The sequence below is a fragment of the Balearica regulorum genome, chromosome 21 (genome assembly GCF_011004875.1).
Source record: "Balearica regulorum gibbericeps isolate bBalReg1 chromosome 21, bBalReg1.pri, whole genome shotgun sequence".
NCBI lineage: Eukaryota > Metazoa > Chordata > Aves > Gruiformes > Gruidae > Balearica > Balearica regulorum.
The window spans coordinates 6774867-6799124 of record NC_046204.1 but is presented as its reverse complement, the minus strand read 5'-3'; the positions used below and the strand labels follow the sequence as shown (position 1 = coordinate 6799124).

General features: G+C 49.8%; 1 protein-coding gene across 4 annotated transcripts in view; it reads right to left on the bottom strand.

Annotated features, from left to right (window-relative positions):
• The window catches only part of KAZN (kazrin, periplakin interacting protein), a 224325-nt gene that overhangs the window by 33615 nt on the left and 166452 nt on the right, over positions 1 to 24258 (bottom strand). The gene's annotated exons all lie outside the window — the stretch shown is intronic.

Here is a 24258-nt window from a genome sequence, read left to right as displayed (position 1 = left end):
GGTAAGAGGCTTGTTCCTGCAGAAGGCCACCTCGATAAACCCCACCCGAATAAATCCCATCTGAAAAGGGCATCCAAACAGCTTAACACAAGGACCGGGGGGTCCTCGTCCCCTGCCGACAGCATCCCAGCCCCTCTTCCGACCCGGGATGAAACACGGTGGGGGAAAAAAGGGAGAAAACTGAGCTGCACCAGGGCATGGTTAAAAAGCACATGGTGGATCATGGACAGAGAAGAGAAAAAGCCCTCCAGCTCCAAATTGGGGGTGCAAAACCCAGCCAGGGCTGGCCACCTGCAACACTGCCTCAGCGAGCACCGGGCCCTCCGCCAGGTCCCAAAGCTTCCCTGGTTTCTGCCTTTCCACAGGTCTGGGCTGAGCTCAACCCTGCTTTCCAGAAGCAACAATACCGGGTTTACACCAAGCCCTTCTCAGCTTATGGCCCAGTTCATTTCCCTAGGATATCATTTAAATGACAAAACTCCCTTAAAACGCCAAAACCAGACATTTGCGGTTCCCACAAGTCTTCCCCATCCCCCTCAGTGATCTGCATATCACGTACGTTTCCTTTATGAAAAAAGAGATAGAGGAAAGGCCTTGTTTGACTTAATTTTCCTTTTCCTCTGCCCCAGCAAGCTCCCCCAGGCCAGCCGAGCCTTTCCAGCATCGCCTGCACAGCGGGAGCAACGCTCCCAGCCCTCGGGCAGAGCAGCTCCCCGCTCGAGCCCACCTGGGCATCGCTGAGTTACCGCGGCAGCCGTGTAAGAACCTGCCTTGTACTATCCTGGGGCTGCAGGAGCCAAAATCAAGACGTATCCGTAACCTGAAAGCAGAGGTTGCTCTGAATGCACATGGGAAGAGATCTGCTTGGAACGCAGCAACATGCAAAGCACCATCGCCCAGCCCCAGCACGCTGAAAAGGCCACCTCTTCCCCCCACCACGATGCTTTATTTAATTATTTTGCCCTGCTTCCTGCTGGATTCTGCTCCTACAGCTGGGCCAGCACGCGTTCTCATGCAAAACCCCTCCGAACCCGCATACACCAGGGACTACCGCTCCGAGGAACGGCAGCTCGGGTGGCTGCCTGTAGCCCCAGCAAGGGGAACACCACCCCCAAGGCAACGCACGCACCCAACACGAGCTGTCCGACCCCTTTTTTGGGGGAACGCGCCCACAGCCCCATAGCCAGGCTGGGGGGGGACCAGGCAGGCATTGCCGAGAGGCGGCTGGGATGCTCCCAAATCTCACCGGCAATTCCCGCAGCCGTCGGGTCCCACCTTTCGCTTCCAGCTCAACCTTTACCCTCTTTACTCCGCTTCCAAGTTCAGTTGAAGACATTACCCTAATTACAATTATCTCTGACAACCCGGAGCACTTCATTCACATCTCCCGCTCGCTCCCTCCCCCCTCACACCTGGGCGATCTGCTTTTGCATTTTTTTCCCCAAGAGTTTCTGCTCACTCAGGGTTTTTTTGGGGATTTGTTGAGGTTTTTTTGGTTGTTTTTGGTTTTTGTTTTTAAAACAGCTTCACTCAAGCCAAAAGGCATGAGAAAGGGAAATATTGCAGGGGACTGGGAATAAATAAGCATTATGGAAAAAACTGTGCCAAGGATAGTAAGAGGGGAAAAAAAAAAATTGTGTTACACTCAGAGTACGTCCGCCCCCCCGGATGCTGTTTGAGCTAAGGAAGGGGTGATTCAGGGAAAGGCTCGCAGGCACGGAGCGGATGGTTCCGTTTTATTCCTTCCTGGCAGCCTGGGGTTAATTTGGGGAGCAAGGAGGATTTTTCCCCCCCATTTGCACCACGGCAAGTCATGCGCCTGGCACCAGGGGATGCACGGAGGGCTGGGATTGCTCGCTTCAGGATACATTTCAGCAGCTATTTAAGAGCTTAGGGGGATTTTCAGAAGCACCTAAGCTGGTTAGGTGCCTAAATCCCACTGAAAGTCCCTTTGAATACTGCTACCTTCTGAAATCCCAGCCGGTGCTTATTAGTGTTCATTAGACACTAAAATACCTCCAGCCACGTGCCCTAATCCCACGGCTGGGAAGCTGCTGACCACCACGAGCCACAGCTGCCAGCTCACCAGCTCTGCAATACGGGGACCGGGGACCCCCATTTTGGGGCAGACCAGGCCAGCACCCACTCGTGCCACTTCCCACCCCTCCCCTGCCAAGCCAGGAACCCACCGTGGCCAAGGCTTTCTCTTTTTTTTTTTTTTTTTCTCTCCACCCTCTCGGTCTATCGCTGTGAGCATCCTGACGAAGGGAAGATCGCTATCTACAAAGTCTCTTTGAAACTGGTGTACAACAAAAACTGTATTTCCTCCTGTTTCGCACACATCCCCCACCCCAGTCCCAGCGTGGGATAAACCGAGGGGGAAGATGCATTAAACCTGGCTGCTCGACACACCAGCAGCGCTCCGGACACACGGATGCAGTTTTTGGAGGCACCCAGCTACAGGTACTGCAAATCTGACCCCGAGTATTGCACATCCCTCCTGGCAAATACTCCATCGCTCCAAATCAGGGCGATTTTTACCTTCCTGAGGTTGCAAGGACAGGGGAGGCAGCTGCAAGGTGTGCTTTTGGGGGTGCGGACCCTCCCAGCTCTCCTTCCCCCACCCTCGAGCCAATTTAATTCCCGTACGAACCTCGCCGATAACACAGGGAAGGAACATGCCCGAGCGTGTTTGGCTTGTATCATGTAAAATGCACTTTAATTGGTGATAATTTCTGCCTGCTTGCTATATCCAAGTGAAAATTAAACATATGCGCTCCTCTCTGCTCTGCAGCTTAACGCTCCTCAGCAAGTCGGTATTAAAAACAAGGGGCTGCAGCAACGGGAACAAAAAGATCAACTTTTAAAGGGCAGCTCTTCCAAATGCATCACGAAGTGTTTAAAGTTAGCTGTGACCTAGGAACGGGCAGCAAACCCAATTTTAATAACTGTAAAGGATTTAGAGATAATTCTTCCCCTTCCTCTGCTCAAGGGAGGAGAGACACGTGGCATTAACAGGGCACCGGGGTGGGGGCAAATTCCCCCTTTTATCGTGCGTACGGGCACGACAGAACAGCCTCCCCGGACACTTGATGTTCAGAGGACGACGCACCGGCTCCCCATCACCGCCGCCCAGCTGTAATATTTTGATCGATAGCCTTATTCACATCCACGGGCAGATGACGGCGCCTGCTGTTTGCTTCTCCATCCCTTCGACCGGGGGAGAGAAACATGATAAACCCAGGAGGGACAGAGCGCCCACAGCAAACGCACCCCGACGCGGCCGGTGTGCGAGTTATCCACGGGGCGAGGAATTATCGACCCGGGCTATAAACGGATGAGTAGCCAGATGAAGAAACCTGAATAGGGTTGCAATTATTTCACACACACACCCCCCAAAAAGACATAAATTCATGGGATAATTTTATTACCCGTGATTAATTTGGCCAGCTCTAATTACACCATAAACCAGATCGATGCTCTGTGTCCTCCTGAGGTCTCTGCCTTCTCCCCCCAGCATTAGGGCTTCGGCAAGGGGCAATATTAGGGGGTTTCTGGTTTGGGGGGGCTTTGCTCTGCAGCAGGATGAGCCACAGGACCATCCAGAAAGCAAAAAGCACGCAATGAAACCACGAAGCCACAGCAGCTCCTCCCGCGCCAAGCGAGCCGGGGCAGATTTTAAGCGGCGTTTTGCACAGGCAGTCACCGTCCTGGGGAAAATAAGATGTTGCGGGTCCCCGAGGTTTCCAGCCCCCCCCCCCGGTTTTTCTCAGCACTGGGGCCACCTTTGTGGGACCCCACCTCGCCAGTCGTAATGGAGCTGGCAGGTGGGAATGGCAGCCAGGGCGTAATAATTCAAATATTCCTCAGGGAACGCCAGCAAGAAAAGCACAAACCTTTCCTTTGAGCCGCATGTGAAAGGTGGTCTTTGTGCTCGGGAGCATCGTGTGCGCTTTGAATCCATGCTGGAAATCCAAATCCAATCTGATCGGTGCTTTCATTATATATTTTTTTAAAAACAAGCCCAACAACTCCATATAAACAAAATCTGCTGAAGCTCTTGTTTTCCCTTACCTGCCTGATTGGTTTTGTCCCCCTTGCTTTGCTGTATCAAAATAAACAAACCCCATCTATCGATTCCGGCTGTTCTCAGAAGATTTGTGGCAGAAATCTGATGTTCGCTGAGTTATTGTGGAGCAGTAACTGCGTGCCTACCGGTGGAAATGCTTCCTTGGAACAACAACAACAGAGATAAAAAAGCAGCTATATCATAGAGCAGGAGGACATGCTTTACATTTCCTTCCAGTCTGAGAAAGCAAAGTATGACACTTTTAATAATTCATTTTTACAAATCTCCATCCTTCCTGCTTTTTTTTTTTTAAATCCAGGATACACTAGCAAAATCAATACAAGAAATATGGAGGTTTGCTTCTATTGTGGCTTCCAGAAAGCAGCAAGCTCACAGACCCTGCATCTCCTTCGATCCAGCGCACCCAACCACTTTCACCAACCGTTCCTGCAGAAACACATTTTTCTGTTGCATCTAGGTGATGGCACCAAATTAAAGGTTTTGATCTCCCCAGTACTTCTGCAACCCACAAAACTTCAAATTAACCTTTTGCTTTTGGAGTAATTAATGCTGCAACAATGCTAAGGACCTGGTTCAACCCCAATACACCAGAGAACTGCCACAGCCTGGATTGGGATGCCCTCGCAGAAAGGCTGTCCGTACTGGAGATAGAATTATCATCTCCTTAAAGAATGCTGTTTACCTCTGTAATTGCCTAACATCATAAAATCCTGCAGAAACAAACTTGCTCTGCAGCGCATTTGATACGTTCTGGTCCCTAGCAGAGCTCAGCACAAGTCCAGCAGATCCTCTTGGCTTTATTCCCTCTTAAGTTTTACTTTTTTTTTAGAGTTTTCTATATGGTTACCACAGCAGGATTCAGCATGTTTCACAGAGACCAAAAGCACCAGTGAAATGATAAGAGACCACAAAACAGAAGTCCTCTAGACCAACAGTCACATGAAATCATGCAAAAGAAGTCTGGATTAAATCAACCACAATAGCTTAAATTGAGCTACCTTCACCCTAAAACCAGAATCCGGCCCAAACTAACACCAGTCTCACATTTCTGAGGTTTGAGCAACACCACATAACTCATCTCCATAACCAGACTGATGGTCATGCTCCACAGGGTCACCACTCCTGCATTTCATTTACCTTCACTGGCAACTCTATTAAAAATCTCATATGCCTCACTCATAAAACAATGAGATTTCCTCACAAACCTACCTTGAGTTGACCTCTGGCCATCAATAATGGAGAATTTCTGCAACACAGCCAGCCCAGGCAGGTGAGGAGCACTCAACCAGCTCTGCTCAATCGCTGTGGGCAGCATCCTCTGCCACGCAGCTCTTCCAAAACCCACCCTTCCCTTCAGATGTTCCCACTTTCCCCATTATCTGCTAATGGACAAAGAGGAAAGACCCAAGGGAAGGCATGCAAGGCAGGTGCCACAAATCAGGAGCTTCATCCAAGCTCAACCAGGATAGATATCACCACCAGCTATGCAAAACCAGCCCACAGTTGGCTCATAAACAAATTCTCTTTATTCACAAAGCCCTGAAGTTCATCTGTGCAAAACTGCTGCTCAGGGAAAAAAAAAATAAAAAAAAAATAAATCAGGATTTGCCCAAAAGACCTAGAACTGCTGGTGGGGCATGACCACCCCAGGTGGTTCTCCTCCAGGAGAACTTCATGCCTGCAGCTGCATTGCCCGAGGCTGCTAACAAGCTCCCTGCTGTCTATCAGGCTGCTTTCTTTTTTTCTATTTTAAGACTCACAATCACTGCTTTAAAGAGGGAATTAAACTGATGGATTGTGGATGATGCAAAACCTTGATGTCCTAGAAAGCCGCACAAATAAATGCTATCAGAGTAACTAAAAGGGGAGACAAGCTAATTTTGACACTAAGTGGTATTGAGACAGTCTGAATTTTCTCCATCTTCCCTAAATCACAGATATTGCTGCTGCGCAGTCCTGGTATCGCCCACGTACAAAACCATCTGCAAATCAGTCACCCTGCAGGAAAGGTATCGATCAGAGCAACTTCGGCACAAAGAATTCGCCTTCGTTTCCACCAAGGAGAGCTTTAGCTGACCAAGCAACAGCCACCCACCTCCTGCTACCACTCTCGGCCTCGGATCAGGAGGACCACGACCAGAAGCAACCTCAGACCCCCAAAGGGAGGGGATTTTATTTTGCAGAAATTCAAAATTAGCACTAATCACCTTGTCATGGTATCAGTTCACACTTGCTGCCAACAAATTAGGCCAGTTGTGCATCTGCAGTTGCTCATTTGGCCACTAACCTGCTTTAGCAATTACGGATAATTAAAACATCGCCCTGCAGTCATTACGATTCAAATAATTCCCCGTAAGAGCTGCAGCATCAGGTCTGATTTCTGGTGTGCCCATCTCCCACAGCTGCTCTGCACCTCAGCTGGAAGATGAAGGAAGGGGGAAATCTTCAACAGGTGTAAATCAACACATTTACATCTACTGTCTGCGGCAGTACAACGATTTACACCAGTGAGAGAGGTGACTGGTGTTGGAAGGCTAGGAGAACAGACTGAAAAAATAGTAGTATTGACTATTTCAGTTGGAAGGGACCTACAACCATCATCTAGTCCAACTGCCCAAGAGTTGGAGCAAGGAGGACCAAGACAACCCCCTCTGCTCTGTGCAGCAGTGCTATTTTCCATTTGCAGCCCAAAAATATCACGCTAGATAACCCCAGTCAGCTGCACGAACGGACTCCAAAGTCTAAGGATTACGAGTAACTCTAATGAGCTGCCGGGGGGGAGCACAGTGCCAAAGCCACCACGTCTTGTACCACGAGCCATGGAGGAGAGCTGGACCTTCGCTAGTCACCACGGCAGCCAAGTGGATTAACAACTGCACGTGGGGGAGAACGTTTCTGTGCCCAGATGCCTGTGAGGGCCGTCAGAGCTTTGTTCCACTCACACAGACACACCAAAGACATCTACTTTTCCTAACAACGGCATTTCTTTTGTCCCCATGACTTACAGGCTGAACACCTCTCTCGACTCCATAGGTCATGATGGCTTCAGCAGGGCTGACTTGCACCACCCCACTCCAAACTTTTACACTAAACGGTCCCAAAAGAGAGAGGGGGGAGCCAGCAAAAGGTGAGGGGGGAGCAGCTGGTGGTGTGGAGGAAGCTCTGTCTGCAAGGAGCATCTTCAGAGAAGACACCAGAGCCTCCAACTCCTCTTCAGCCTGGCAAATACAGGTCTGGGGAAGATCTCAGTAGCCCTTAAATACAGGGGCTCTGCTCAGCCCCCAGCTGAGCTGGTGCCACCCCGGCACCAGAGAGACACGTAGGGGGAGACATACATTTCTATCAAGTATTATTTAATACCAAGTGTTATTTGAAGAGGTGACTTCTCCCCAACCCCAAGTTCGTGCCACGGATGCACATGCAAGTGAACTGTGCACGCTGACTTCCACTGCCAGACTGCTGCTACAGGAAACTTTGACCAAAAAAAGAGATAATAAAAACTGTCAAGCTTTTGCTCCTAGGTGCACTTTAGGGATCTGCCCCCAAGGTTTACCTGCAGATCTGACCACACCACCCAAAGCTTTTGCTTTCCTTTCTGAAGAGCAGAGCAGGGGCAGAGCCGCTGCCACCAGCCCACATGCACCATCCTCCTGTTTCAGTGACGGAAGCCATCGACGGGGGCGGGGAATTAATTTAACGACTGTGTGGCACGGAGGGAATGCAAGGCAGAGGCAAAGCGAGACGTGAAACCACGCATTTGCACCCACAGTGCTAGCCAAGACCTTGAAAATCTTCGGATGGCAGCCGCCCTCAGCAGCACGCTCCTAAAACTTCACTCTCTTCTCATGGCCAGAGCCATGCTGACTCCACGGGGACCCTGCTGAGCACCTGCACGGTTTTTGCACTTTGTCTGTCACCGAGGACCTGGAAGATCACCCCAGCTCTCGCTGATCCCCACGCTCATCTTGCCCTCCGCGCAAGGGACCGAAGGCTTCATGGATTTGGGAAGGACTGCATGCTGGTGAGAGCAATACTGTTACTGCTGCGTGGGCAACAAGTTAAAACGCAAATATCTAACTGGTGAGCGTTCGATTAATGCCAGAAATTACACAGTACCACGTACGATGCACATAAGTGGAGACAGATTTTTAAGGCTTTCTCAAGAACTTTAGACGCACTCTTCCCACTGATTTCAATCACGCTCCCTGGACGTGAGGGGGCCTTTTTGTTCCCAAACCCGCATGCTCGTCCCTGGCTAGAGCATCCCCGCAACGACAGGAGGAAGAGCCCAACCTGCAATCCGGGTGCCCCCAGACTGCTGTCACAGCACAACCACGCGCAAGAGCGATTCACCTTCGCACGGGTGCCAAACGGCTTCAGCGCTAGGAGAGGACCTCGTGCAAGGTACTAATTGCAAAAATGCCATCAAACACCACACCATGCTTATGGCAGCTGGGACCTTTGGGGATGGCTGTTAGCCGGCCCCGTCCAACACATTATTGTCATCTCGGTGTCCCTTTTGTGTTTGAAACCAAAATAAAGTCCCTTTACAGGCTTTGCTTCTGCAGGGACAGTGGCTGCGCAGCCTTGCAGCTCCAAATTAAAGAAATAATTAAGTACCTGTAATTACTTAGTCAAATGATAGCTCTCACAGTAAAAACAGGAGAGCGAACGTCCTCGGGATGGTAAAGGTTATCAAAATACCAGGGTTCAGAGGAAGGGGGCTGTTACAGCATCGCTCCTAATAACAAACAGCAAAGCAATTCCTTCCAGGAGAAGGAGATAAAGAATTTCTTCCTCTGCCGGCAATAAATCAAAGGGCACTGTTCAGCTGATGGGAATTGATTTTTCTCCCATCCTTTGCACTTAGAGCGAAGCAGGATCGCGGCAAGAGCCTCCAGATGCGACAGAGCCGAATCGATGGCAGGGAGGGGATGCGGTGGGGACGTTCGGCACCGGCACAAGGTACCACCTTCCCTCCCGCAGCATCGCTCGGGGTGTGCCCCGCTCCCACCCTGCGAGCCCCCACGGTGAGATTCGACGTAGCCCTTCCCAAAAGTAGAAGACACGACTGAACTCAGAGTTGGCAATGAATGAGATTTGATCAGAATACAAATAGGGGGAATAAATTCCTGTTAGCGCAAGCGGAGCAAATGCCGGGTGACTCTGCCAGGAAAGGGACGGGGTGGGGGACAAACCCCTCCGCACCCTCCTGCCCTCACAAACAATAATTAACAGCCCGCCCAGCTGCCCAGCAAAACAAGGCGCAGTCTTCCACTCCCCCCGCTAAAGCACGGCTCCAGCACTAATCCACTGGTAATTAAAAAGATATTCACACTATAGGCTCCCTCAAACCCAAACCTCTTTTGCTTTTTGTAGGCACAGAAAGAAAGGAGAGGGGAAAAAAAAAAAAAGCTGTCTGTAACGCAGATCATCCAGAGATCGATCCCTCTCCCACTCGCCAAACTCTTTAGTAAGAGTCACTGAAATGCAACGATTTTCCCCCTGTTCGTATCGAGCATTGCGCAGTCGCAGGATGGGGGAACACCGGATTGATTTGGTTTCACTCTAAACCCCGATGACAGCCTAAGGCGGCCGTATGTATAAGCAGAGGCCTGATTTAACAGGTTATAAAGCTCCTCTGTTTTCTCACTATTGACTTTTATTGCAGCACATAAAAATTTTAATGAGAAATAAATTGATAAGAGATCCATTACCACGGAGGAACCATGATCTGCTCATTTGTGAGCTATAACGTCAAAGACCACATTTTTGAAATTCAGCGGAAAAAAACCGCACCCACGCTGTATTTATGTCGTTATTCAGCTGGAATTGGCGCTTAAAGTGCCACCTGGATGGCGACCGTCCCTTGCAACCGGACTATGCGGCCTTGGGTAAGATGCTGGTGGTGGGACCAACGCAGGCATCACCCGAAGGTGATGCCCAGCAAGTGGCTTTGCATCTGCAGACCCATGGCATGCGCTGCCATGGAAACCAGAGCCTGGAAAAGCTGGAAGGAAGAGTTCAACTACCCCAAACCATGGAGCTTATCACCTTTTTCACCTCCCCTTTGGTTTTCACCATGTCTCTGCACCTTGGCGGCGGCTGAGGTGCACCCCATGGTGGAGACATGTCGGTGCTGTCAAGACTTGTATCAGCCAAACCCAGCAGGGAGTCCTTTAGATATCACCTGCTGTGCCCTGAGGAAGAGAAGGGGGGTAAAAACCAGAAAATACGCATATTCCAACAAAGAGAACAAAATAAAGGAAGATTGGTGTGGTGGGGGTGCGCTGCCCTGTTCCAACCCGAGCATTGTATCTTCATGCCCGTGCCACCTTCCACAAACCTCCTGCCCCCTTCAACCACCGCTTCTCCCACCCTTCCTCCAGCTCCAACTGTGCCCAAGGCAGCTTTTCAGCAGCTGTCCAAGATACCAGGACACACGCACATCTGGATAAAACCCTTCCCCCCTTTTTGCTCCCCTGATCAGGAGCGGCTGGTCAAAGCACGTGCATTTCCAACCCGGTGGCCCTTTCCACAGTCCTGCCACAGACAAAGCACCGGATTTATTCCTCCCTCCCACACACCCAGCACTGCTGTTCCGACACCCACGCACCATCGCTCTCCTACACCAGCAATACGTCTGTGCAGATTTACCTGGAAATTACTATTTTTAATACGGATTCAGATTTACAGCGTATTATTATTGGTTTTAGTATGGAAAACAACTCCTTGCTTTTTGCCAGCTCCTACTGATCGCTTTGCAGCCAGACTTGGATTGATGACTTTGTCAGTTGACCATCATGTCCCATCAGAAATTTCCTCCTCTCCAAGAGAAAGCACACAAATTACACAGGAAGAGCAATTTGTACCCGTAGCACGACACGCCTGCACGCAACAGCTTAAACCCAGCACGGCGAAGACAAACCCCTCGTGTTTTCCCACGTCTGACAGCACCTCCCGATAAGGCAGATGGGTACAGAGTCCTTCTGCGACCCCGACAGCGTGGTCCCCCACCGCAGACCTCCGCTCCGAGCCATCGCGGCCTGACGACGGGATGTCGTCTCCCAGATAACGAAGCGGAGGGGTCCTTCAGTACAACGTTAATTAACAAGTGCTGGAGCAAATCAATCCAAATCTCTTCTTCTGCTTTTTCTTCGGCTTTTGCATTGACAATTAAGGGGGAGAAGAAAAACGGTTTAAACAGCTCTTCAAAGGGGATGCTTTGATATTCAGCGCGCTGGGAGAAATCCTGGTTTCTGCAGATGATATTGAAGCAACTGAGGACAAATGCCTATATCCTGTATATCCAAAGGAGAAGCAGAGCACTTAAGCTATAGGAAAACATCTCTAGGTGGTAATTATTGTGCTTGTAAAATAATAAAAAGATCTCTCTCAGCTTCCAGGTTGCCACTGATAATTAATAATACGCATCCTAGCGCTGCTGGACAATAGTATTTGGAGAGCGGTGCCTGCGCTGCGGCGATGCTCTGCGCTGCGGCTCAGGGTCGGAGGCGGCAATTTGGATGGCCAAGGGATGCAGCTGCATCCCCATCCAAAGGGCTTTAAAAACCCAACCAAAACAAAATCCAGCAACAGACCTGACTTTGCAAGGTGATTGGTTTTGATCAGAGAGAAGGAAGATTAAAAAAAAAAAAAAAAAAAAGTATTTTGCAATAAAAAAGCATCCAGGCTTCCCTCCGCTCTGGGGTGGAGGGGTTATGTGAGTATCTGCCTTTACTTTGAATATAGCCCAGAGCTGCCAAGTGCTCCCAAACCCAAAGTTAATGAGTTTGCAAATAATGGCTGGCGCATTCCTCTACTTTTTCTTTTTTTTTTATTCCTGTTTCATTTTCCAAGCAAGAACCGTCTCCCTCCCCCTCCACAGTGCTGGCACTTTGCACGACACAATTTCCTCACTAGGATTTCCAAGAAACACGCACAATGCTTGACCCGAGACACAGAGGTGGCTGCGAGATACTTCCAACATTTTTCTTCAAACATCATCATTTTGCCGGGTGCTAACGTGACGCAGAGCACACGTGCGGCCAAGGGAACACCTTTCCCATCGCCCACACTGGGATTTCAAGCGCAGCCCCAAACTCCAATAGTGCATGGCTGTTTTTTAGCGAACACAGTGTTGTTTTTTTTTTTCCTGGAGAGGACCTAAGGGTTGTGGGGCAAGGTGGTATCGTAGGGAATAGAGTACAACAGCTTGTCTTGTCTAGAAAAGGCACGCAGTATTCAGAAACTGGCAGTTTTATAGCCTTTAAAATTGTTAACTTCCGAAAACTGCTGCAGCATCTTATGAATGGAGAATAACTGAGAGAAATGGCTCAACCATGGCAAGAGGAAGAGCCAGCAGCAGGAGAAAGAAGAAAAAAAAAAAAAAAAAAAAAGACCCAAAACCTCAGACTCTCCCTCCCCAAAGGACCCTGCCTTAGCTTTAATAACTCATTAACGCATTACCAAGCAAAGGCTCACAGGATTATGGTGTTTAGTAATATTATAATGGCTGGGAGCCAGCCTTCCAGAAAGCTTTTTGTATTCCTGCTTTGTACTGACCTGGCCTTGGACCTGGGCTGTGCATCCCAGCGTGCTATCGAAGACAAATACCCCTTGCTCCCCATGAGTAAATACACGGGCATTTACTAAAACCTATGCTTAGTTAATTTTATATATAATAAAATATATAAATATATACACATCTACCACAGGTAGGAGGGAATTTCAGACCATGATGCTTCCACTCAGCCAAATAGATTATAAAAATCCTTCAGCAGCAAAATAAACAGCTTAGAGCAAACAAGAGGCTTAGCGTGCCAGTACTTTCTATTTTCTGGCTGGGGCTGGCCATCGCTGAGGCCACCGAGCCCTTCCCCACGGTCCCCTCCTGCACATCCCAGAGACCTGCCCTGGTTTGAGTCCTTTGGATCACCCAGTCCGAGCGCAGACTATATTTTCCTTCCTTTTGTTTCGGTGCTGCTCTGCCAGCACTACGGACTTGGGCAGTCTCTCTTCTGGCACGGATCAAAGCAGAAAGGGGAATGCTTCAGAGAGTAAATGGGATGCTCCTACGCTCTATGATACACCGCAGAGCCATCCTCAGTTTCTAAGGTGAGTTTTAAGCACTCCCAGGTGTTACCCCCATCTCTCGGTCCCCTTACTGAAAGAAAACTAAATCCTCAGCAGGAGAAATTGGAGTACGTACCCAAAGCTGTCGAACGCACGAGGCGGCAAAAACAAAAAGAAAACAAGTTTTCCTCCACCTTTTCTCAATTACAGCAGCGACCAAGTTTTCATGCCAACAGAATTAGAACTGAGAGCAAAGGCATCGTTTTAATGTGAAAATGAGATCCAGTTTGGGGGTTTGGTTTGTTTCAAGTAAGTAGATGCATCCTGCTTCAGAGAGAAGGGGATGCTGCAGCACGAGCGAGAGGAGATCGCATTTTCCTCTCTTCTCCAGCATTTTCACGCTAGCCTTCTCCCAGCCACGTTATTGAATTAGAAACATCCAGCTTCATCAAGGCTTACTTTGTCTAAACAGGATTTGGGGTCTCTAAGGGCCGCTGCAGAATATCATGTTTAAAGAGAGATGTTAAAGACATCAGGACAATAAGGGATGTGTTAATGCACTGAGAACCAAGCTCCTTTGCTGCCGCTCTCTTCTTTCGAGACAAAATTACACAGATTTAAGAAACATATGAGAACTAGATTACCCCACTTTTCTTGCCAAGGGATCAAATTAAACTTCCTACAAACCCATCCCAAATTCTCACATTTCATACTCGCGAAGTCTTGCCAGGAAACACAGGAAACTATTTCCTAGCTGGGAACCAAGCAAAGTCCCAGCGGCCAAGGACCGAGCCCATGGCCAACGCCAACACCTAACCCAGAGCACGGGATGGAGGAGAAGGAAGCAGCGCCATGCAACTCTCCATGCAGGCAATTTATAAGCTACAGGACTCCTCTTTTCTGCTTCAGCTTCCTCACAGACAGAAATATTTTTCCGCCAGAAGAGTAAGAAAAAAGACTTGCATGGGATACAGGCAGATTTAAGAACAACAAGTCCAGGAATAAGGAACTTTTGAGAAATTTGCATTGTAGAAAACCCCCTAAGATGAAGCCCAGTGAGGAGCGGTCTGACCCCGCTTCCACATCTCATCACCCCTTGCAGGAGGGGGGGGCACCTTCCCCGGACACGCACTGCAAGGCCAGCAGGACACATTGCTGAGACACACGCGCTTCCTGTTGGCCCCCTTGCCAGCCTGCAAGAAATACTGAAATATTTCTTGGCTTCAACGAGTCTGCAAGATGCCTCTAGACCCCAGCCGCTCGCCTGCGTGGTGTTTATACGCCGTAATGGTCCTCCCCTCTGCTTCAAGCCTCCTTATGCAGAAAAACCTCCAGTGAAAGCAGTGGGAGCCACTTAATTGCCTCCGCTCCAATCAATACAAACAGTGCTCGGCAATGCCAACTGCCACAGCAAACGCTGACTCCCCAGCAGTGGGATTTCCACGTTTTTCTACCTTTTCCACTGCAAAAGAAAGCTTAAAAGAAAGCAGGCTCTATGCGGGCAGAGGCAGGAGGTACCGGAGCTATTGCTTCCGGGATGAGTCCACCAAACCCTGTAGACCTCTACCAAGGACTTAGCTCCAACCCTGAGCAAAGGTCTACACCAGCCAGGGACATCAGCCACCAGCAACTGTTTTTCTAAAGGCTGGAGAGAGCTGACAGGGATCTCTGTACATGCCCAGCTCTCCTCCTCAGCTGCCTTCAGACTTAGAAAGGCTGTCCGAGCGCCGCGGCCAAGCGGGATGCAGAGGACACGAGTCAGCCCTGCCCTTAAATGAACCGCTGCCACTGACAAACGAAACCCGAAAGGACTGACCGCAAGTATTTTGATTTAATGCCATCTGCAAAACATCTAGACTTATACTCGGCGGGAGGCACGGCAGCTGGGATTTCTGAAGACGGCAGGGGAATTTGAGCTCCCAGATCTTCTGGGGTCTTGGGATGTTTCAGAGTCGGACTTAAGCCTGCTTAACGCAAACAAAGCACAAGAGAAGAATCTTCCCTCATGTTACAAAATCCTACTTCAAACCCTGAGAAAACACAGCAATACCAGAAACATATCTGAAAAGGCCAGGGTTAACCAGTTCTTAAAGATGCTACCACTTTTTATCTGAAGTGAGCACTAAATTGTCTTTTAAAATGTGTTAATTTACAGGGTTTCACCAAGTTTATTAAACAGTTGTCCCAGTCTCTTTCACAGACAGGTCCTTACCCCCCCAAGTTTCTAAAGGTCTTCCATTCCGTAAATTACAGCCTCGTCTATGCTATTAGCCAGCCTGTTATCCTCGTTCGACTCCCCTGTTATAATTACTGAGGTCATTTTAGCAGGTAATTTGGCATAGCTGTCATCACTTCCAAGTTTAATACGCTTCCATTCATAAGAGTGCCACACACATGCCTTTCCCATCTAGTCTCAAGAGCAGCCCAGGCGATCACGGGCGGGATTTTCGGAAGCAGCACAGGACCCCGCGCAAGGTGTTAGTTAGCATTACACGGCCGAGCAGGGAACCCGAGGGCCGGTACGCCACTGCGCGAGGTGCTGTGCCAGCACGACGAACGGATGGCTTCTCTCCAAACGACTCGCGGTCTTCGGGATAAGATGCAAGACGCCAGCTTAACACGGAGAGATGGGAGAGGAGTAGACAAAGCAATTCTGGCCAGCACAGCAGTGGCAGCATATTAGACATGCAACAGACCAATGCATATGAAACCAAAATAATACACAGGGTGGGAGGCCAGCCTTCGTGATCCTGCTCGCTCCGTGCCAAAACCTTCCCATCAGCAAAAGCCACAAACCAAACCATGAGCCTCGCAGAGCCCAGGGGAGGGAGCAGCTCACCAGCAGTGAGGGACAGCAGGGACCTGCTGCTCCATGAGCAAAACAAGTCCCTGGATGACCCCACACGTGCTTCCAAGCAAGTGTTGGACTCCGGGCGGTGCTGCTGCAGGATAACCATGAACGTGGCAAGCCAGAACTCTGCCCAGGACCTCATACACCACCACTTCTACCTGCGGCCACAGTAAGTGCTTTGAGGTTTTCCTGCCAGACTAGGACTGTTGGCAAGCGCTGGCAGAGGACATGGACTTTAGCCAGGCTGCAAAGAGCCCCAGACTCCTTAATTACTTCATGGCACTTCTTTTCCTTAGTAATACCCATTTGTGCACGGCTGTATCCCCAAGTTTGTAAGCGTTAATAATGCAGCCCTCCTCCAGAGACCCATTTACTCAACAGGGCTGCAAATGGGACTAGTAAAAAATTCATTTAGGGTGCAGCAATACATGAAAAATGAGATGGAAATAAACCAACAGCCCAGCCCCGCTCTAACAGATACATCGGTTTGCCAGGGCATGAGCAGCAAGATAAAGGTAATGACGAAAAACAAGGGACCTGCATCATGGTCATCTCTAGAAACCAAATCCCAGAACAGAAAAAAAACCAAAACCAATAACTCTTGAATGGTAATCATTGGGTTAAACTGGGATCTGAAGTTTAAAAAGCTTATGATACATTTCTACAGTCTTTCTTCAGGTTATAAATGTATTTAGTCTCTGTTCGTCATAAATCTGAGCTTTCTTTTTAATCTCCTTATGATATTGTGGGGAAAGGACTCTAATTTCATAGACCACGCACTTAAGACAATAACCGATAAAACCCATTAGATTCCTGTACAAAGCACTTGAGAAGAGCCGATGAGGAGGAGATGCCATGGGCTGAGAGGAGGCGGAGGACTGCAGAACAGGCTTTCCAACGCAGAGGAGGTTACACAGCCCACTAAGCCCCAACTTGCTGGAAAAGCAGTTTTCCGATGGGTATGAGAAAAATAGCATGTCTGTAAGTTAGCTTGGAAATTGCCTCTCTTTATAAGCATGAGAAAGTGGAGAAGAAAGGGAAAAAGGACTGAGATCTGAAACGGCAGAACACGGGTCATCCTGAAAGTACCTCCAAGACATCCATCGCTCAAGGGGTTCTGCAGGGAGGGAGCAGAAATCCCCCAGCCTTGCAGAGAAGCAAGGAGGGCCCTGAGAGACCAAGTCAAGTTGTCCCTTTTTTTGCAAAAAACTAGACTTTGCAACTGCTTAAAATCCAACCCAACTGTGGGTGCCACCGAAAGCCACCCACACCAGTGCCAGCCCCTGGCAGCTACACAAACCAGCACAGATCCCACACTACTCGTTCGTGCCTTCAGTCCTGGAGTTTGCGAAGGAAAAACCATAAACCTGTCCCAGGGATATACGCCCCTGCTCCTCCTTCCCTACCCGGCGCACGAAGAACATCTGTAGGGTGTAGGTTGCTCCATCCAACGAGAGTGGAGGTTGGGGGGTGGTACGACACAAACAAAACCGTCTTCGTGTTTTACAAGAGATGGTGAGTTCTTCTTTCAGAAGAGAAACTGAGAGCCATTCATGGCTGGCTGTGACTCTAAACGCTCGTGAGAGGGCTGCCATATGGGTTCAGATTTATCACTTGTGTTTCCTAACTTGCACATCTGTTTTCTATAAGTAGCTGTCCAAGCCAATGCATCTCCCCTTTCCTCATGAACCGCCCACGGAGCTTTTCAAGGACAAATCATCATTGCTTTCAGTGTTTATCTGCTTAGCGGCCTCTACTATGTCATCTTAACAACCTAAAGTACTATTCGCAAAAACCCAGAGCGGGCATTTTTAGGCACAGACTCCCTCTCTGTGCTCTTGCAGGGCTATAAATTTGTTGTTGGAGAACTGTGCTGGGGTGCCTCCAAAAGCAGGGTAATACATGTGGCAATTACTGGGGGTGGGTTTAATCAGGATGCTGAATGAGAAGACAACGGTCTGTTCCCATCAGCAACACAGGAAACTCCCGGTCAGCTCCTCTAATTCCATTAAAGTCACCACAATCATTGCCCTTGCCCTGTGCCAGGGCATCTTCTCTGAAACCGAAAGCTGAACATGGGAATCTGAGAAAAGGGGAATTCCTCTAAGGACAGAAGCATTGGGAAAATGGCAAAAAGCCGGGGGGGGGGGTCATGAGGAACTAATGAGACTTCGCAGACCCCAGCTCATCCGGACACGAGGAATGTACGGCATGCAGAGGGCAAAAAGGGCCAACACAACCCCAGGAGAGTTCGGATCCTGTGGATGACCACTGGAGCAACAAAACCCTAGTGCTTTGAAATGTTAACAAAGAGCCAATAATTTCTCTTTCTTCCTAAAAATAAAAAAAAAAAAAAAAAAAAAAAAAAGTAGCCTCAAACATTTCTCTACCAAAAATGTTGAGTACAATCCATTATGCCTTCTTTCTTTCTCTGGTGTTTATAAGAAACCTACCGACTCAGTACTGAAGTACTGGGATAAATGGAATAAAATAGAGAGGAAAGACCAGGAAAGACGACAGAAAGCACTTACTACAAATTCGTGGTCTCAAAGTTAAAGATACAGCTCTGCAAGGCCTACCAGCTTTCAGGGCTGTGGTGCCACCAGGTTTGCAGCACTGTTGGGCCAGCTAGCATAAACCACACGTGCACATGTCCCACGACAGTCACTCCGTCATCCTGAACTGGAAACGGGTCCACAGGCAACGGCTGATTTCATGTCACTTCAGCAGCTCCAAGGGACTTGGAGATGGGCAAAAGCAAGATGCTAATCAATGGAAAGCAGTACGAGAAGAGGGCACGGGTGCCATCTCACCTCTTCAGGCTGCGAGACGCTCTCGGACAGTACGCATTTTGCTGCAAGACAAGTGCCGTTACACAATAAACTGTTTTAAAATAAATTAATGAGCTCAACTGGCCTTCAGCAGAAGTACGCAGCACGGGCCGTTGCCATGCACGAGAGGAACCACGAGCAGCCCCTCAAGGGTTAAAGAGCAGGGAAGCACTTGAGGAAACGTAGATGCAAAGCAGGGAGATTATCGGTGAGCATATAAAAAGCGATAAGAGAATGAGGGGTGGCTGAAACAAAGATTGCAGAGGATATTAAAGAAGAAACACTCCATCCACAGAAGAAATAAAATGTCAGTGAAGGGAGACGGTGACTTCTCTAAGAAATTGCACAAGTGCTTTCCTGACACAAATATTGACAGGAGAGACAGATACGTAAAATTAATTCAGCTTCCTGCCCTGATAGCATGAAGAGACAAGGATTATCTGAACACGGAGAAGGGAGAAATGGAAAAAGCAGGATATCTGAACGGATAACTGCAGCAAAGGGTCACTCGGGGCAGGCGGGAGTCACCTAAGCAGGACACCTCTTGCCATTTAATATATATGCTAAAATCCTGCCTCTCGCTCCTCCCACCAAAAAACCAGCAAGGAAAGGAGAAAGCCAGAGGGCAAGAGCGCCCAGACCTCAAAACGTGTCTCAAAATTCACAAAACTGTACTGTAAGGGATTAAACCGTAACAGCGCAGCCCAGAGAGGACAGCCGAAATACTAAGCAGAATTAAGCCTTAAAGGATGTTACGGTCCTTGAGAAAAAATGAGCTTGATTTCTTTTATCCTTATGTTTTACAGTGACTTTAAAAAGCCTCCTCTTTAGACAACACTCCGCAGCCCCTTTTACACCAGGCTGTCGGCATCCGCCCCTCTCTCCTCTCTAACATATATAATCTAAATCACAGCGATCACAAAGGATATCGCCATTGCTAGAGCTTTATTTTGGAACACTGGCCAATGTAATAGTCGCGGAAGAAAAAAGTCTGCTATTGCCCCTGAAATTTAGATTTACAGGAAAAGCCATTTACTTTAATTCCAGACTAATGATTCTCTCTTCCCATCAACGCGTTTTTCTTCCTCGAAGAGCTCTATTTCCAGAGTTATTTCACAAGCCTTCCTCCTACTTCTCACTTAATTATTGCTGACAACACAACAAAACTCAGAGCACTCCTCTCACGTCTGAGATGCTGGGGAAGATGTCCCACTGCTCCCAGCGTGGGCGAAGACAGAGATCTGGAGCCACCAGCCAGTTTCTCCCCCAATACGATGCTGTTGCATCATCACCTGGGCTGCAGAACAGGACAACCCCCCAACTTTTTCATTGAAAAAGAAAGGAAAAATTAACAAAGCAGCTTGTTCTCTCCTGCCAGACCATGTGCACCGAGGGAAAGCAGCCTCTCCGCTTTCTGGTACGTCTAGACATTTCTTTTTTGCAACATCCCAGCCCGACTCGCCCATCAATAGTCTTTAAATATTGAGCAGGGCTCCCGCTGCGATCGCTGCCGCTCCTCTCGACCCATGTGCCGCTGCTGGGGATGGCCAAGGCCATCAGGCAGACACGGGCCATCGGGAGGTGGCATCTGCCGGCTTGGGCGCAGTTGCTTAAGTGCACGGCAGCAGCCCCCAGAAGCATATCTGCACCCAGCTTGGGCCCTTAATTATTAATATTATTTAGACAGCGTCGTCGGGGAGCAAAGCGCTTTGCAGAAGTGCAAGAGAAAGACTTTCTCCACTGCTGCGCGCCACGTCCAGACCCGGTTTCGAGCAGCTCCCGCACCGTAACATGCTTCCCGGCTGTTTGCGTGGGGTGCACGTCCAACAGCTACGCCAGGCTGGGACCAAGGGATTAACTTCTTAACATCAAAAGATTATTAGAAGCATCTCTTGCTTTGCTGACTGAGCTTGCAGGAGGTCAAATGGCTCACAGGAAAACCTCGGGTGGCACAAACAACGCTGCTGGGGGAAACCAGTGTTGAGGTTTTGATGGCATCGTCTCACCGCGAGCTGAGCTGCAGAACTAAGAGCTGCAACGGCGCCGCAAAGCAAAGCCCCGCCGGATGGGCCGGCATCGGGCAACACGATCACCGATCAGCAAACGTGGGCATGCTGAGTGGAAATCCAGGTCTACGCCCCATTTCTTTCCTTAGAGCCACACAGGACGGTCTCAAAGGAGTTGAGCGATATTCAACCCAAACTGCAGCCAAGCCTGGAATGCGGCTCTTCGTTGGTCTTTACATGCTGCAGCACGTGGCCGGGTGCTGTTTGGAGCATCACTGGATGGATCCAGCTATCACTTGAGGTTTTATTTACCATGCTGGGAGGTTTCTCCACCCTTCGAGTCCTGGCAGCTTTGCTGGCAGCCCTTGACCTCACCCAGGGAACACCATCTCCTTCCCACTGCTACGCTCTTCCTTCCCCCCAGTTTCAGAGCGTTACCTTTCCTTTGTTCATGGAGGACAGCTTTGCTCTCCAAATAATAACAGCTGATTTAGCAGCTGTCACATTTGGGTGCTGGAGGATTCGAAGGCAACCTCTGTTGAATAAAATGTGCTCCTGGAGTCCCTCTGGCTGCCACATCCACCAGAGCCAGAAGACAACGGAGGAGGGCAGGAGTCACTTTAATGGCAGAAAGACTCCACTTGGGCACAGACTCAGTTTGCCCCTCCATGCTGCAGCCCTGAACTTCCACTCCCAGCCCTCCACAGCAAGAGGCTCAGACCTCTTTAAGGATGCTTAAAACCACCCAAGCGCAGGGCACAGACCGACGCACGGGTCTCACCCAAGGCTGCCTGGCGCTCGCTAACAGCCGATTATTCGGGCTGCTTTAATGACATCTCAATTCCTTGCAGAAATGAGATGCTGCAGCCAATATTGCCACCCCCCCTCCAAGGACTGCTTGTGGCTCACTGATGCATCAGCATCCTTGGATTTACCAGCACCTGCCTCTGGACCAGAACCAGCCAAGTTTGGCATCGCTTTAATTTTTGCGGTAAACGTAAATAAGTAGAGAAACAGCCCACAACCAGCTCAGTAATAAACCAGCAAGTAACTCTAATCCACCAAATGATCCCAGGCACCATGCTCAACCTCAGCCGACTCCTATAATCCCTCCCAATCCCAATTTATCCCTCAAGCCTCCACATCCAGCCCAACCCTTCCATCCTGCCCCAGGCAGGAGCCCCCAAAATATAAATTATCCAAATATTTCAGTCTCTCCATACTTCATCATGACAAACAATAAAACACAACAAACGAGCGCTGGCAAGGGATGACACTGCTCCAAAAATCAACACAATTTCTTTTCCTTTGGTGCCCAAGACACAGCAGCACGTGCGCTGTGTTATACTGATTTAAGGGTGGCTGCGGGCTGGATCCCATCAGCAAAACGAGGTGTGAATTAATACACCATCAGGCTGTGCTGAGGTGCAATACCTAGCTGCAACGGTAAAATTATTTAGCCAGATTTCCCCCCCTCCATCCCTCCCCAGCTGCCCCCTCCTCTTCACCATCTCTCCGGCTCAGCCGTCCCCGCGTCTCTGGGCGACTCTTCTTCCCTTTTACATCGAGCCAACAAACATGCACGCATTTAATGGCAATCCATACCGAACGGACAATGAAATCAGAAGGGAACAAAAGAGCAAACCTCGCTGCGCCATGGCCTCGCGCTCAGCGGCCGAGGGACAGCCGGGCAGACAATGGTCCCAGCTGTTCCCCGGGAAGCACCCAGCCACAATGAGACCCGGCTCCGGCACCGAAGAGGGTCCCGGCTCCCCGGGGGGCAGGAGGTTGTCACTGGAATATGCATCTCATTGGTTACCTGTCAGCTTTCCTAGGCGGTTGTAAAGTACAGCCGCTGCCAGAGGGTATAACGGGATGTAATAACGAGACCGCCGGCTCGTTTGACAGCGGCCCTTCCACAGAGGAGCTTTGATTAGGTGATGGGAACTGGCAGCATCCGCTAGCTTTTAAAAAAACCACAAGCTCAAAGCTCTACAATAAAGGGATCTCCAGAAACGTGGCCACGTTTTCAGACTGGGAGGGATGGAAAAGAAACAAGTGACAGCTCTTATTTCTTGCCCTCGTCTGTCCTCCCTCGGGACATCCCATCCTTGCTGTTCCTCTAGGCTTCGACACCGCTTCCTGGCTCCTCAGGTATGCTAGAAAAACGATACGTTATAATGCAAAGGATCTGCAGCCTGTGGAGAGGGAAGGAGGAAAGCTCCCTGCCTGGAAAAGTCAGTGCAACCCTCTCCTGCCTGAGCTGCAGCTGCACAGTCACCTGGGCTGGCACCCACAAATTCCCCAGGCAGGACCGTGCCACGGGTGGGATTTGCCTCTCCTCCCTTTCACCAGCGCGATATCTCAGTCGGCGTGTTCGCATCCAGCAAACTCGCTGCAAGATGCTCAGACAAAAGCGTTACTTGAACATCGCTGCTGCTTCGTGCCATCAGCCCCAGTGAGCAGGGACTGTTGGCTCCCGTGGTTTTCCAGCTAAACGCAATTTTTGTGGCTGGTGACACGACCGACCGCACAGCACCCTCCACCTACCCCCGGTCCCAGCAGCACCGGTCCCTGGTTTCTGCAGCACAGACATCCAAGCTGGCGCCAGGATGTGGCATGAGACAAGCAGAAAGATATTTTTCCTCCCCGCGGGCTAAGGAAAACACATGTGAGCAAGATGGACGTGAGAAAACCCTGGGGTTTAGGAATGCCAACTGGAAGAAATAAACCCGACTAATAAAGCACAGGCTGGGGAAGCTGCTACTGAGGCCAGCGCTGCCGGCAAGGATCGGTCCCTGCTGCCGCCCCTCCGCAGCGTGCCCTGAGCCCTGCGGTCACGATCCCGGCGCTGAAGCTGGCCCCCAAGAGCCGGGAGGTTTCGTGGAGCAGCTCCATCGCCGCGGCGAGAGCGGTGTTACCTCCGGCACATCACACACCCCAGGTGGGTCCCGCTTGATCGGCTCGGGAGAGGTGGGTCCTAAAGTTTGCACGGAATACGACGGGCCGTCAAGCTACGTTTCAGCCCACAGCATGAGGAGGCTGCGCTCACGTTGCCTTCCGCTGTCTGGCGGACAGGCCTTCTGATTAGCCTTGCTTAACGAGCTACATTTACAATGAAAGCAAAGGATTTAGTTCAGGAGAATACATCAATTCAGGGACTAGGTTTGGCTGCATTAAATATTTCGTGCCGTGTTTGCCAACACCCTTACGTGCCGCGGTTCTAACCGGATGCAAACGAGGGGCGGAAAGCGGGACACAGGTTCACTAACACGCCAACCCACAACCCCGCAAAAATCAAATTCAATCAATCTCTCTGCGAAAGATGAGCAGCAAGACAACAGCCGGGACAAAGGAGGCAGAGGGCAACCCGCTGGCTGCGTTACCCGCTTCTCAGCCCAGAAA